Source organism: Leucoraja erinacea, chromosome 10 (genome assembly GCF_028641065.1).
Source record: "Leucoraja erinacea ecotype New England chromosome 10, Leri_hhj_1, whole genome shotgun sequence".
NCBI lineage: Eukaryota > Metazoa > Chordata > Chondrichthyes > Rajiformes > Rajidae > Leucoraja > Leucoraja erinaceus.
This window is the reverse complement of record NC_073386.1, coordinates 20,200,354-20,217,178: the sequence shown is the minus strand read 5'-3', so window position 1 is coordinate 20,217,178 and position 16,825 is coordinate 20,200,354.

Here is a 16,825-nt window from a genome sequence, read left to right as displayed (position 1 = left end):
ATTAACTGGACATATTTTAAAAATATAAAACATTCACTGAAAGATGAATGAAAGAAAGACATTTCCCTCAATTAGCACAAAACATAGAACAGTATAGCACAGGATCAGGCCATTCAGCCCACATTATCTGTGCCAACCATGATGTAAATGAAATATACTAAAGTTAAGGCATTCATGGCACAAAACGCACGATACATAGGACATATATAGAGACTAGCAGCAAATTGAGGAGTTGAATATGCCCAACCATAACTAATTGTGCATGGTGTACATTTTTGAACTTCCATTGACCACAGGTCAATTTTCTTTTCTTAAGAGGCAACATATGAGGAATTTCATTCACACACATTGACAGAAAACAGTTGGAATGCGTCAAAATGTCAAAGACACCCAACAATATTGATACATTTGTTAGATATATTTGACATTGAATATGAAAGTTTGCTCAAAATATATCTTCGAGCCAGCACCGCCATTCAATATGATCATGGCTGATCATCCCCAATCAGTACCCTGTTCCTGCCTTCTCCCCATATCCCCTGACTCCGCTATTTTTAAGAGCCCTATCTAGCTCTCTCTTGAAAGCATCCAGAGAACCTGCCTCCACCGCCCTCTGAGGCATAGAAGTGGTCAAGATTAGACTTTTAATTGTACAGAAGCCAAGGCAACTTCAATTAGGCAAGGCAACTTCAATTAGGCAAGGCAACTTCACTTAGGCAAGGCAAACAATTGGGCAAGGCAACTTCAATAAGGCAAGGCAACTTCAATAAGGCAAGTCAACTAGCATTTTTAAACCAAACCAAAGGCAACGGTTGAATTTTCAAACTGAACCAAAGGCAACTGTAGGATTTTCAAACCAAAGGCAACGGTTGAATTTTCAAACCAAACCAAAGGCAACATTAGCATTTTCAAACCAAAGGCAACTGTAGGATTTTCAAACCAAAACGCACTTTTACATTTTCAAACCCAAACACAATTTTGCATTTTCAAACTACATTTTCAAACCACATTCAGGACCCTCACAGGTCAGTAAAATCACTCACAGTTTAGTAGACATGTGTTCAGTGTTATTCACAGCTCAGACTCAGAGTCGCGACCTATAAACATATAACCATATAATATCTACAGCACGGAAACAGGCCACCTCGGCCCTTCTAGGCCGTGCCGAACACGTATTCTCCCCTTGTCCCATCTACCTACACTCAGCCCATAACCCTCCATTCCTTTCCCGTCCATATACCTATCCAATATATTTTTAAATGATAAAATCAAACCTGTCTGCACCACTTCCACTGGAAGCTCATTCCACACAGCTACCACTCTCTGAGTAAAGAAGTTCCCCCTCATGTTACCCCTAAACTTTTGTCCCTTAATTTTCAAATCATGTCCTCTTGTTCGAATCTTCCCTACTCTCAATGGGAAAAGCTTGTCCATATCAACTCTGTCTATCCCTCTCATAATTTTAAAGACCACTATCAAGTCCCCCCTTAACCTTCTGTGCTCCAAAGAATAAAGACCTATCTTGTCAACCTTTCTCTGTAACTTAGGTGCTGAAACCCAGGCAACATTCTAGTAAATCTTCTCTGTACTCTCTCTATTTTGTTGACATCTTTCCCATAATTTGGCGACCAAAATTGTACACCATATTCCAGAATTGGCCTCACCAATGCCTTGCACAATTTTAACATTACATCCCAACTTCTATACTCAATGTTCTGATTTATAAAGGCCAGCATACCAAATGCTTTCTTTACCACCCTATCGACATGAGATTCCACCTTCAGGGAACTATGCACAATTATTCCTAGATCCCTCTGTTCAACTGCATTCCTCAATTCGCTACCATTTACCATGTACGTCCTATTTTGATTTGTCCTGACAAGATGTAGCACTTCACACTTATCAGCATTAAACTCCATCTGCCATCTTTCAGCCCACTCTTCCAAATGGCCTAAATCTCTCTGTAGACTTTGAAAATCCACTTCATTATCCACAACACCACCTATCTCAGTGTCATCTGCATACTTACTAATCATGGAAACATAGAAACATAGAAAATAGGTGCAGGAGTAGGCCATTTGGCCCTTCGAGCCTGCACTGCCATTCAATATGATCATGGCTGATCATCCAACTCAGTATCATTCTCCTGTACCTGCCTTCTCTCCATACCCCCTGATCCCTCTAGCCACAAGGGCCACATCTAACTCCCTCTTAAATATCCCTCTAAATCCATTTAGGGGGAACCTCTCGCTCCACGGAAGGGCCATGCCCCTCCCGGAAGGGGCATGGCCTTCATGGCGTGATTGACAGGAGAGAGAATCGCAACATTTTTTAAACATTAATAAGTCTTTTATTTTTCATCGATGGGGACTCTGAGAAAGATGGTCAAAAATCACAGCCGTAAGTCGTAGCGTTTTTTCTAAAATCAATATGCAGTGCAGCAACAGGAAGTGGTCAAGATCAGAGTTTTAATTATATAGATAAGGGGGAAAAGGATAACTAGAGAGAGAGTGGGACCTCTCAGGAATCAAAGCAGTCACCTCTGTGTCGAGCCACAGGAGATGGGCAAGGTACTAAATTAGTATTTCTCCTCTGTATTTAGGGAGAGCCTGATCGGGGGCCTGATCAGATATATCCGAGGACATTGCAGGAATAGAGTGCAAATTGCAGGAGCTCCGGTTGAAAATTACAAGTCGTCTTTAAATCCAGGAAGACTGGAGGGTGACAAATGTTGTGCCTCTTTTCAAAAAGGACTACAGGGAAATTGCCAGGAACTATAGGCCGGTGAGCTTATCACCTGTGGTTGGTAAGTTACTGGAGAGTATTCTGAGGGATAGGTTATACAGGCATTTGGATGGGTAAGGGCTGATTAGGGATAGTCAGCATGGTTTTGTACGTGGGGGGTCGTGTCTCACAAACCTGGTCGATTTTTTTGAAGACGTGACGAAAAAGGTTGATGAGGGCTGAGCTGCAGATGATATGTACATGGAATTCAGTAAGGCGTTCAACAAGTTCCGCATGGTAGGCTGCTCTGGAAGATTAGATCGCATAGGATCCAAGGAAAAATAGTTGAATGGATAGCAAGTTGGCTCCACGGAAGGAAGCAGAGCAGAAGGAAGCAGAAGGTTGTTTTTCAGACTGGAGGCCTGTGACTAGTGGTGTGCCTCAGATTTTGGTGCTGGGCCCATTACTGTTTGTCATCTACATCAAATGATTTGGATGAGAAAATACAGGGCAAGATTAGCAAGTTTGCTGATGATACAAAAGTTAGTGGTTTTGCAGATAGTGAAGATGGTAATGAACGGTTGCAGCAGGATCTGGATCGATTGGCCGGAGGAATGGTTGATGGAATTTAATACAAAGAAGTGTGGGATGTTGCATTTTGGGACGTCGAACAAGTAAATGGTAGGCCTCTGCGTAGTGTTGTAGAGCAGATAGATCAAGGAGTACATGGTTCCTTAAAGGTCGAGTCGCAAGTAGATAAGATGATCAAAAAGGCTTTTGGCGCTTTGGCCTTCATCAGTCAGAGATTGAGTATATACGTTGGGAGGTCATGTTGCAGTTGTACAAGACGTCGGTGAGACCGCATTTAGAATATCGTGTTCATTTCTGGGCACCATGTTATAGGAAAGATATTGTCAAGCTTGAAAGGGTTCAGAAATGTTTTATGAGGATGTGGCCAGGACTAGAGGGTGTGAGCTACAGGGAGAGGTTGAGTAGACTGGGTCTCTATTCCATGGAGCGCAGGAAGATGAGGGGAGATCTTATAGAGGTGTACAAAATCATGGGAGAAATTGATCGGGTAGATGCACAGCGTCTTTTGCCCAGAGTAGGGGAATCGTGGACGACAGATGGCACAATGGGCTAAGTGTTCGGCTGGCAACCGGAAGGTAGCCGGTTCGAATCCCACTTGGAGTGCATACTGTCGTTGTGTCCTTGGGCAAGACACTTCACCCACCTCTGCCTGTGTGTGAATGTGTGTGAGTGACTGGTGGTGGTCGGAGGGACCGTAGGCGCAGATTAGCAGCCTCGCTTCCGTCAGCTGTGGCTACAGAAATAGCTCACCACCACCGAGTGTGACTGAGGAGTGAATGAATAATGCGATGTAAAGCGCCTTGAGTATTAGAAAGGCGCTATATAAATCCCATCCATTATTATTATTATTAGTGTAGCTGGGACATTGTTGGCCGGTGTGGGCAAGTTGGGCCAAAGGGCCTGTTTCCACACTGTATCACTCTATGACTATGACTCTGTAAATCAAAACTGCTTACAATGCATAAAGGTGATGAATGCCATTCTGGTGCATTTATCACTCGATCAATTCAATTCTGGACAAATTTAAATATTTTTAAGTGCTTTCACTGATCGTAGAGTCATGGATTCATACAGCATGGAAACGGGCCTTTCAGCCCAACTTGCCCATGTCGACTGACATGCCCCATCTACACTAGTCCCACGCCTGCATTTGGCCCTTATCCCTCTAAAGCTATCGTATCCTTGTACCTGTCTAAATGCCTCTTAAACGTGCCTCAAATACTTCCTCCAGCAGCTCATTCCATACACCCACCAACCTTAGTGTAAAAACTTTACCCCTCAGGCTCCTATTAAATCTCTCACCTTATTCCTACGTCCTCTGGTTTCACGATTACCAACTCTGGGGAAAAGACTGAGTGTTTACCCGATCTTTCCTCTCTTGATTTTGTACATGATTTTCATTATTAACAACCAAGAAGTTAATAAACATTGGTTGAAGAAAGCAAGGATAAGTATTCACGTTGATACAAGGCAGTGACTCTGAACACTGTTTGGAAAGAGTCTACACATTGCTTTTCATAAAGCATTTCCTGCAAGTACATGCCAACTGCCTTTAGTTTCCTGGTTGAGGTTATCCAGGAAGAAATCATATTAACATTATTTTATGATTTTTCTCTTGGTGGTGATTAATCTGACATTGTCAACCTAATGGGTGATGTGGACCTTTATAGAACAGTGCTTATATTAATATATATTTTTAACACTGTAATTCCCCAATTTTACCAATTGCAGAAACTTTAGCGAAATTGCCTGCAGGGTAGGATCAACCCTATTACTGACTTAAACACCAACTAAGCCATCAAATATATTTGGGGTTAGATGTCTTAGTCCAATAATTAGACATTTTACATAAGTAGTTAAAATAATTTGACCTATTCACTGCACTTTTCAAGTCTTTGGTCTTCTTTCTAACTTGGCCTTAAGGTTACACCAAAAGAGAGAAGAACTACACTTATAATTCGGATTGATGAAAGATTTTGTTAATACCAGCAACAATTTTCCATTAGTTCACCTGTTCACTTTTCAGTTGTTAATGGGTAGGTTATGCTTTTCTATTATTTTAGAATTTGAACAACTGGATATTGATACAACAATCTCAATTTTTGAGAAAGGCAGCATAAATGAAAACGTAAATGTGAAAGACAAAAATGTATCCCTTCAAAACAACTTGGATTTATTTAGCACCCTTACTGTAGAAAAATCCCAGGGATATATGTAATTGTGCAAAGTTATATTAGAAGTGATTGGACAGTTTAGCAAAGTGATGGATTTAGGGAGGGTTTTGCCTGAAGATGGAAGTTAAAGAGGGAGAATAAGAATGTTAGAGAGTTATGGGCCTGTCCCACTTAGGTGACTACAGGAGACTATGCGGTCGCCACATGGTCGCCACATGTTTGCGGGTGGTTGCTGGGGAGTCACCTTCATGGTCGTGAGGAGTTCCTACATTCTGGGAACTAGTCGCGGCCACATTATGTGTCGCCAAGAATTTTTCAACGTGTTGAAAAATTAGCGGTGACTAGAATTAAGCGGCCATGGAGAGTAGCGAGAATTCTTGTGCCATAGGTGGGTCGCAAGGAGGTCCTAGTGGGTTGCCAGGAGGTTGAAGGTTCTCGGAGGTTCTCGTAGGTTCTCGTAGGCTGTAGCTGGTGCTGACTGATGAATTTTATTGGCGTATTCGGGAAAAAAACCAGAAGCAGCAGTTTTCAGAACCAAGGATAACCGACCGGTTCTGAATGAAAAATCGCCCAAGTGGGACAGGCCCATATGGCCTGGGAACTGAAATGATGAAATGAAATGCATAATGTTATTAAGAAATGCATGAGAGTCCATAATAAAAGGCACATGGAGTTCTCAAAGGATTTTAGAGTTGGCAGATGTTACAAAGATCTAAAGAGGTAAATTCATTAAAGCCTGTAATTTTGGATGATAATAACTTTAAACCAAACAGCGAATATAACTGTAATTGTCTTGGTATTGGATGTGAAATGGTCAACTGAATTTTAGATGTTGAAATTTATAGAGCAGGTGATGCCAGTCAAGGGAATAGTGGCATAGAGAACCACACAGATGAGATTTTCCACAGCATAGAAACTGAGCTAATAATTAGCTCTGAAGAAGGGTCTCGACCTGAAACTTTACCCATGCCTTCTTTCCAGTTATGCTGCCTGTCCCACTGAGTTACTCCAGTATTTAGGTTTAAACCAGCATCTGCAGTTCCTTCCTATACTAATAATTTAAAAGGTGGACGTTCTTGAAATGTTTACTAGTCATACAGAGGGTACAATGTGGGAAGCTCAGCCTATATTGCAAAGGAAGGGCAACAGCACAGTGGCGCAGCAGTAAAGTTGCTGCCTTACAGTGCCAGAGACCCGAGTTCGATCCTGACTATGAGTGCTGTCTGTATGGAGTTTGTACGTTCCCCCGGTGACCTCTGGTGATGTTATTCCCGGGTGCTCCAGTTTCCTCCCACACTCCAAAGACGTGCAGGTTTGAAGGTTAATTAGCTTCTGTCCCTAGTGTGTAGGATAGTGCTAGTGTTGGGGATGTTCACTGGTTGGCGCAGTGTCGGTATGGCTTAAGGGTCTGTTTCCGCACTGTATCCCTGATGTCCGAAGTTTAAAAGTCTAAAGATGTGGCTGACGTGAGAGCCTGAGATGTTTTTCTATCTAAACATTGAATGCAACACCAAAACTACCTATTTACACCTCATTAACTGCTTTGTTTAACTGTTACAGAATACTGTTTGGGGTCTATTGGAAAATGGGCCTGTAAATATTTCACCTGCACAGAAAATACTTTGAATTTATAGTATTATCATTGTTGCAGCATAAACAAGAGCTTCGGCTTTATGTATTGCACGAATTAACAGTTTACTTAGAAACTTAAAATGTGATCTTAGAATTTCTCCAATTTGACAGTTAACTGTTTTTCTTCTTAATGAAACTTCACATCTGCTGCACTCATCTTCTGCGGAACTCTTTCTTTACTCATCAGCTAAGACGAAGTGAATGGTCTCTATTCCAGTATCATCCGGACACCATGTTCTGAAGCATGAAAGCAGTACTTGGATAATCACAACTTCTAGGGTAAGTAGGTTATGCATTTGCATTATAAACAAACTGGATGTTAATTACATTAAAACCCATTCTGTTCATGTGAGGAATTGTCACATGGCCACAATGTCATATGAATTTTAACCATTGCACCTTGTATTTGAATGAACCATGTTATCCTGAAGACCTGTATAGATCATAGTCACATTTTCTCTACCTGATTAGCAAAGATATGATTTGCAAAGTCCTCCAGATAGAATATCAGAGATGGTCCAATAATGCTGAACAATAGTTTAAATAACATTGCAAAAATCAATAGCTGCATGACAAGTCAAGTTTATTGGTATACAGTATGCACAAATACAGGAGGGTCAGGTACAATGGAAATCTTGCTTGCTTGCAGCAGCATCAAAGGCATAAAACTGACAAAGAAATATATAAATCATGCATAAAATATACATAAAATTCTACAAGACAATAAAAAGAAAGTAAATGACTGTGCAAAAACTAAACATTAGTTCAACTCACAATGATACGAAAATAAGGAATGTCACATTCTGCCCATCCCAACTCCCTTCCCCATCACACCTAGGAACCCTAACAAAACATATATCATTAATTATATATAAAATATGAGACATCTTTCTTTGGTGTGGTAGAACTTTGTCAAAAGCATATATGAGATGATTTGGAACATAAAAATGCTATGCATGGTGACAGCCATGTTGCTGTAGGTTTTCTGTAAATGCAATTGATGTTACATAACAAAAGGTATGTTTGGAGAAAGAAAAAAAAGGCCAATGCCCAACTCTCACTAACATATTTGAAGCTAAACATATTTAGTAAATCCTCTTGAGATTATTTTAATATACTTGATAGGTCTTACACTTTGATTATTCAATATTTTGTCTTGATCTAATCAACATATAAAAACCATGATTATTTGAGTTTAATTCCTTTGTGAGTTTGGCACTGGTTCTGGATTAGATGTCATGCTATTCAGAGCAGTTTTGTTCTCCTCTGTCATGAAGATGACACTTAAAATAGTGAAGGTGCTATCGAACTCTAAAGTTATATATGACAGTCAAGTATAAACATGACAGAAGCAATCAGGCATTTTTCCTTTTAATGGTGGAACTTCATACAGTATAAAAGCAAAAAAACAAGCTACAGGAACAATTCAGGGGGGTGAGCAGCATCTGTGGAGGCAGAGGGATACAGGTCTCAACCTAATATATCAACTATTTATTGCCCCCACATATGCTTCCAGATGTACTAAGTTCTTCCAGCAGTTCCAAATTTGCTCCAAATTCTAGATCTTCAGTTTCTTGAGTGTTTTCTTTGTAGTCAGGTCAAGTCAAGTCAAGTTTATTTGTCACATATACATACAAGATGTGCAGTGAAATGAAAGTGGCAATGCCTGCGGATTGTGCTAAAACAACAGAACAGAATAGAACAGAATCAGTATTTACATTTTAGAACACAACACAACAGTAAATTAGTAAATTAGTCCCTGGTGAGATAAGAGTTTACAGTCCTGATGGCCTGTGGGAAGAAACTCCGTCTCATCCTCTCTGTTTTCACAGTGTGACAGCGGAGGTGCTTGCCTGACCGTAGCAGCTGGAACAGTCCGTTGCTGGGGTGGTAGGGGTCCCTCATTATGTTGCTGGCTCTGGAACTGCACCCCCTGGTGTATAGGTCCTGCAGGGGGGTGAGTGTTGTTCCCATAGTGCATTCGGCCGAACGCACTATTCTCTGCAGAACCTTCCTGTCCTGGGAAGAGCTGTTCCCAAACCAGATTGAGATGTTGCCGGACAAGATGCTTTCTACAGCCCCAGAGTAGAATCACTGAAGGATCCTCAGAATATATTCTTGTACACATTTTTCAATGCAGAGAAATACTAAGATTGAAAATAATGTCAATATTACTGGCTTCTTCTCTTTGACCAAGTGGTATTTGATGAGGTGCCAACCAACCAGCATACAATGCCTTCTTAGTATTAACTGAAGCAAAAACGGCACCCTACTCTTCAAGTAATACTAAAAAAAAAATGCAGAAGAACCAATGGAATGATTAGAAACTTACTGGAGATGTTTTCTTGTCTGATAACCAAATGAGGAAGGGGCCCCATTACAGCAGAAGCATGCAGATCCTGAACTAAACATCTAAATGTATGGATTATACTCGGTATAAATTGATGAGACTTTGGTTCATTCCTGACATTCAATTAACAGGGTCGCAACCATAGAGAGAAATCCAGGGAGACCACCTAATACCTCAAAGAGAGCTGAAGAATCATTTGGATGTTAGTAACATTGGGCATTTAAGTATATACCATAGAAATGGAGAACGTCAATTTTGAGACTAAATTCTGAAGGATGAATTTATGAACAATGAATATGATGTGATGGAAGAAGATATTAAAAGGGTGAATTGAAAAGTGTTTTTTTTTTCCGAAATGGAAAGTGATTGAAATTAATAGGAGCAATGTTATGCCTCACTTGCTCAAAGTCCAAGCCTGGGGTCACTTAACTTATGTAGGTTGGGTGCTCCTGTTTAAATGGCAAATCTTGGTTGGCTGATTCACTGTGTGAAATCTGAAACCTCCCAGCTTTTGTCAGGCAGAAAAACATTTTGTGGAGCCATAAATAATTTAAATAAGAGCAAGGTGCCTTTTCTGAATGTATTACTTGTCACAACACTTTCTGAGGCCTTTCCTCAAACACATGCCAGCTCAAAGATTTTAGAGAGATGGGATCCTAATGGTGTTGTCCCACTTAGGTGACTTTTTAGGCGACTGCAGGAGACTATGCAGTCGCCACATGTTGCCGGGGAGTCGCCTTCATGGTCATGAGGAGCTCCCGCACACTGGGAACTAGTCGTGGCCTCATTATGGTCACTGTGAATTTTTCAACATGTTGAAAAATAAACGGCGACTAGAATGAAGCCGCCATGGAGTAGCGAGAATTCTCGAGACGTAGGTGGGTTGGCAGGAGGTCCTAGTGGGTTGCCAGGAGGTTGAAGGTTCTCGGAGATTCTCGTAGGATGGAGCCGGTGCAGACCGGTGAATTTCATTGGCTCATTGGAAAACAAAAGGTAAGCAGTAGCTTTCAGAATTAAGGATAGCCGACCGGTAATGTTAAATGTCCGCCGAGCTTCACTTCCGTGTATCTGGCTTCTTAAAAGTTGTCTCCACTCCTTCTTCCCCCTTCTCCCCCTCTCCGCCCCTCCCCCCTCTCTTAAAGAACTTACCGTACACTGTGCTTTAGCCGTCTTTTTACAGCGCCAACCTTCCTGTTCATCTCGGTGTGTGTCTGTATCACCTTGGCTTTGCACCATGTGAACTTTTTAGACAAGGCAAACGGGGGGAGCGCTGTCTAAAAAATTCACACGGGCTGGTGAAGGAAGCGATGTGTTTGTATGCGTGTGTGTGCGTGTGTTCCACTCCGACAGTCGCCGTTCCAGTTCCCGGTTTTTCAGGCTGAAAAATCGCCTAAGTGGGACAGGCCCAGCAGAGATAACCGCAGAACACATCCACCCTCTTTGACAAAGAAGAATGGGAAGCAAATTTGCTCACTATCCCAAGGTGAATTTTTGCAGCACTTTTTATAATTCCTGGAGTTCCACTGGAACCAGGTTTCACTGCAAATGTTGGCTTCTCCAGAAGATAAATTTTGAATGGGTTGCCATTGATATTACACGAGTGATTAAGGGTTTTCCCCCATTCCAAGCAATATCATCTGAGTCAATGTACTGATTTTTATTTCATTTCATAATTTTGAAGTCAACAAGAAGAAGAATTAGTGCTAAGTAACTATTGTTTACTTATAATACTAAGAGAAAACAGCATAAAAATTAGTTATGGGGCCCAATTTTAACTTTCCTAATTGGTGCAAACAGGGCAATAATGTAGTTGAAATGTTACCACTTTGTTAATGTTTTGAAATGGAATTCTATTGAACCAGTGAAATAACTTTTAGACAAAAGTTTCATTTTAATGTGGAAATTATTATCTTATGCAATGATATACTAAGTTGTGAACCTGTACCTGGATGGTTAAGAGTTGTGTTAATAATGTGCACCAAAAGGAAACACGTGCAAAAAAACCTACAAATGATGGAATTACATAGCAGGTCAGTCAGTATTGGTTTAGAGCGCCTTTGAAATAATGCTAGTAGAATAGTAAAAAACTTACCCAGTTCTGCTATTTATTGGGGATTATCAATCTGCTGTAATTGACAACATTGTCATATTCTGTTTCTAATACTGCATTGAAGAAGCACGGGTATAAACACGCTAACCAAGAACTCACTCCACAAAATTTAAGTAAGACTGCAATTTTACAAAAGTGTGTAGAGACATGTATCTTGGTAGAGTTTGGAAGATTTTTTCATTAGCTCAGGATAATTATTTCTCCTCATCTTAGTTTAGTTTAGCTCAGTTTAGTTTAGAGATAGGGTCTTCCAGGAAACTGGCCCATCATCCCAGTAAGTCCACATGGACCATTGATCACCTGTTCACACCAGTTTTGTGTTATTCCCACTTTGCATCCACTCCCTACATACAAGGGGCAATTCACAGAGGCGAATCAAGTCACAAACCCACACGTCCCTGCGGTGTGGGAGGAAACCAGAGCACCCAGAGGAAACCCACACGGCCACAGGGAGAATGTGATCATCTGATGAAAATAAATGTGAAAACTTTTCAAACTGGCAAACTGAAAGCCATATGTATGTCTCAGATTGGTTGCATTAAAGCAATCCACTGGGGGCAGGTATGTGGCTTAACTTTGGTAGATTTAGGAGGGTGCCCATGCACATCTTTTATGCAATGAGGCAAATGTGTGCATGGGTGATGAAAAACCTGTGCTGTATATTTTGTCAAAATGATTACTAGGGATTGCAGACACCCTGATTGATCCCTCTTAACATTAAGTGCGCCACTTCAACCAAATGCTCAAAAACAGAATCACAAGATTAATATGAAGGACAATTGGTAAGGTAGCAACATAGGGAATTTAAACCAGTGGGAAAAAATATATATATATATTTCCCCCGTTTCTATTATTTTTGTCCTAGGCAGTTAATTTTTCCAATGTTGAATTTTCTGCTCCCCGGTGCTCACAGTAAAGTTAACCCCTGAAGAAGGTGACTGTCCATTCTTACGTTGTGCCCCACCTACAGGAGCTTCATAAACATGGTGATTGGATTTGAATTCCTTGGTATCCAGCTTTTATTTTAACCCCTCCCCAACCTCCGCAATTGAGTTTACCATTTAGAATGAAATTCGATGGCAAAGGTCATATTAAATCTACAGCACTTCACTCTTTTTCTTTACTTAATGGTCAATACTTCATAACATCAATTGCCATCAATTACATGTAATTTGATGGATATGCTCTATCTAAATCTTTATAAGCTATTGAACTTCAGAAGCACAGATAAGACAATCTGCATTTATTTTAACACATTGTGTAAAGAGAGATTTCAAGCAGCTTTTTGTTGACGTCCAGCTGATCTGACCAAGGAAAGGATAATGTGATAGCTGTAATCAGTAGGATGTGTGTGTGTATTCATACCTGACTATGAAACATAATGTTTTCAGGGATGTTGTTTAGTACCTCTGCAAGTGTTGCATTCATTCAGTAAGGAATTGAATCTGAAAGTAACATTCTGGTGGTGGTAAGATGCACATGACATTTCAATACTCACTAGAAATATCAACCATAAAATTCAACTGCACAGCATTGGTTCTTTGGACTACTGGTGCTGAATTTGCTCCCATATGGTGACCTAGACATGCACGCACATTTGTAACATTCGGTACCCTGGGTTCACTCCAATTATTATGAACATAGTAACACAAAACAACAAGTTAATGCTATATGCCAGTTTTTGGTCCATTGCCTTGTGGGTTATGGCTCTTCAAATGGCATTTCAAGTGCCTTTTAAAAGGGAAGAATGTATCTGCATAGTGATTGTCATCCTTCTGGCGTTTGTCTCATCTTTTACTTTTGTTTACAGGATGGAAACAGGCCCTTCGGCCACCATGCCAACCACGATCCCTGCGCACTAACACACTAGGGACAATTTACAATTACACCATCCAATTAACCTACAAACCTGTACGTCTTTGGAGTGTGGGAGGAAACCAGAGATCCTGAAGAAGGTCATGGGGAGAACGTACGAACTCCATACAGACAGCACCTGTAGTCAGGATCGAACCCGGGTCTCTGAGTCTTCCACAGCAGAACTTGTGTTCAATCTGACTCTTGTGAAGAAAGAGTGAGCACTAGCATTTCCCAATGCACTGGTTATTTATGCCCAGTGTCACGCCGAGCTAACCTCAACACCATCAGAACTTGCGCTGATAACTACGTGTTAAATCAATGTATTTATCTTCATTCTCTTTCTGTTTCTCTGCAGTAACGCAATCAGATTGGAATTCTTGGTATTTCTACAGGAGAAAAGCACAATATTTTTGTTGTGGAGTTGCAAGGGGAGGTTGGGGGTGCTGGAAGTGCTGGTGGGGTTTGGGGGGTTAAGTATGAGGTACTGATTACTTCATCTCACTTTAAATGAAATGAAGTAAGCACTTATTTTTTAAACCCAAAAGGGACTATGAGGTGTGAATAGCAGAGTTAGATATGAGGGTTCTGTCAACGTATTACAATCTCAGGCTTACAATGGCCTTGGATTCAGTAATGACTGCTTCAAAATGATGATCACTCATACATGGGGATAAAATGGTACAACTACATCTCCCCACACCAGCAAGGTGCAACAGACTAATCTGACAAATTAATAGAATCAGAGAATCACAGAGAGGTACAATGTTATTGCATTTCGTTGTGCAAGTTACCCTTCTGAAAAATGGTGCAAATGCAAACACTGGTGATGATAAACAAACCCAGCTGAGACAATAAACTAAGGAATAGCTCTGTTAGCATGTTTTGTATGTTTTAATCAAGCAAATGAAGAAGGCCACATATTTGGCACATTGTCTTCAATGTACTGATTGCATATTACTGGGTGGCACAGTGGGGGGTAGATTTGCTGAGCACAGTAGCACAATGTTAAGGTCGCTGCCTTACAGCATCAGAGATCCAGGTTCGATCCTGACTATGGGTACTGTCTGCTGTGGATTTTGTACGTTCTCCCAGTGACCACATGGGTTTTCTCTGGGTGCTCCAGTTTCCTCCCACATTCCAAAGACGTGCAGGTTTGTAAGTAAATTGGCTTCTGTAAATTGTCACTGGTGTGTAGGATGTAAAACTGGGATAACGTAATACTAGTGCATGGGTGATCGTTGGTCAGCGCGGACTCGGTGGACCGAAGGGTCTGTTTCCACGCTGTATTTCTAAAACTAAAACTAAACTAAACTAATGGCACATCATAATTCCTTGCTCCATTTTTGGTGATATTCAATGTAAGTTCCAAAACCATCATTTTACAACATTAAAAGTGCCGCATCATGTCGATCCAATCCAATTTATGATGATTATGACTTTTATCATCTTGTCAGTGGTGTTGTGAAACCAAACCTGTTGGTTTATCAATGCAATAATTTATCACATTTAGCACTGCAAATACCCTTCCAACTTTGAAAAATAATGTAAATTTAAATACCGATGCAATAAATCCGCAATATTTAAATGCAGTAAGTTACTTTGCAACTAACTAAACTTTTTAAATTTCAAAGAATAAAACTGCTATTTTGAATGAAAGCCACACTATCCATTCCACGGTCTCTGGTTTGAGATGTTGAACAATATGACTTTATACAGGAAATGCTGGGAATTAAATGTGCATAAGGGAATGCTGCCAACTGATATATTCCAGGTCGCAAGAATACGTGCTGCGGGATGCACAAAAACTTAGTGCAGCCCATTTAGTGCAGCTGTATGACTCTATGAACAGCAATGAATGCATCTGGAAGAGTTAAAAAAGAGCTTGATTTCTGACAAATAAAAATGCAATGCTTATCGAGTAAATGTATATTTAGCTGATAAAGTCAAGTGGCAGAGAACCTTTAAGTAATGATTAACCATGTGCATTTTCCTGAGTGCTACTTCAGGAACCATTACTCTCCCTTACTGCACTGCTTTCTTTCCTTGTGTGGATATTTTATCTATTTGTGACCTGTCTATTCGAGGCTGCAAGAAGATGGAGCTAGTTCTATTGTTTACCAATGTTCTTCATAGGCAGTCTCAAATTAAAGAGTAAACTCTGTTATCTTGGGGACTGGGGTTATGTTGCCCTGGCTTTTCCTCTTCTGTTTGCCCTCTCTTTTGTACATAAGAAATGCAATAAGCTCTATTTATTCTGCTTCATATTCTCACTCATTGATGTTTTTGTTTACACTTCAGACCAACTATATTTAAAGAAATGTGGTGATTAATATATGCAGTGAATATTTTTTAATATTAATTTTATTATGATCTCACAAAGCTTGTTACTCGCTGTGCCAAAAAAATAGGTTTTTCATTAAGTAATAGCTGACTGTCAGTTTAACGCTCTTTCAATAAGTTGCTTTCTCTCATATGAACAAGCCAGGTATCATCTCAACAAAGTGTTTGTGAAGAGGGTGTTTCCTCTTGTGGCAGAATCTGCAACTGGGGTTTCTGTTAAAAGTAAACAAATGAAAAAAGGGGTTGCCCAAGGTAATTTCTTTTTCATTGAGAATTGACAGTCATTGGAACTTTCCTCCTCATAGGGCAGCACAAGCAGATTCTTTGAATAAATTTAAGGCCGAGTTGGATAGATTAGTGATAAGAAAGTTATCTAGGGTGAGTGAACAGGAACATAGTTGTTACAATTAGACTATCCACAATCTTCTTCATTTAGTAGAGCAGGCTCAAGGAACAATCTATCCATTCCCGGTTCCTAATATTAATGTCCAATGACACGGGGGTTGGAAATGAGTGTATTGGGACAGATTTTACCTGAAAGGAGGAATCAAGAATCAAAAGAGTCAATAATGTTTAGCCGTTGACACTGACAACAGAACAATAACATTCCTATTTGCAGCAGTTTGACATATCTATAAACGCAAGACACACAGATAATATATATTAAACACAAAATAATTCAATAAAGTAATCACAATGCTCTTGCAAAAAGTCCGCAGTTGTTAATACAACTAAAGACAGTCCATAGCAGTTCATGGTTGCGGTTAGTGTTATGTGGTGATCAAGAACCTGATTGCTGCTTGAAAGAAGCTATTCTTGAACCTGAGCTGGCAGAGATTATGGGGAGAAGGCAGGATAATGGGGTTAAGAGAGAGAGAGATAGATCAGCCATGATTGAATGGTGGAGAAGACTTGATGGGCCGAATGGTCTAATTCTACTTCTCAGGCGCTCTCTCATCTGTTCCCTTCTTGACACCATTTGTCCCTCTCTCCCCTCTTTTATTTTTCTCTCACCTTTCTCTCTCCCTTCACTATCTCTTTCTTTCT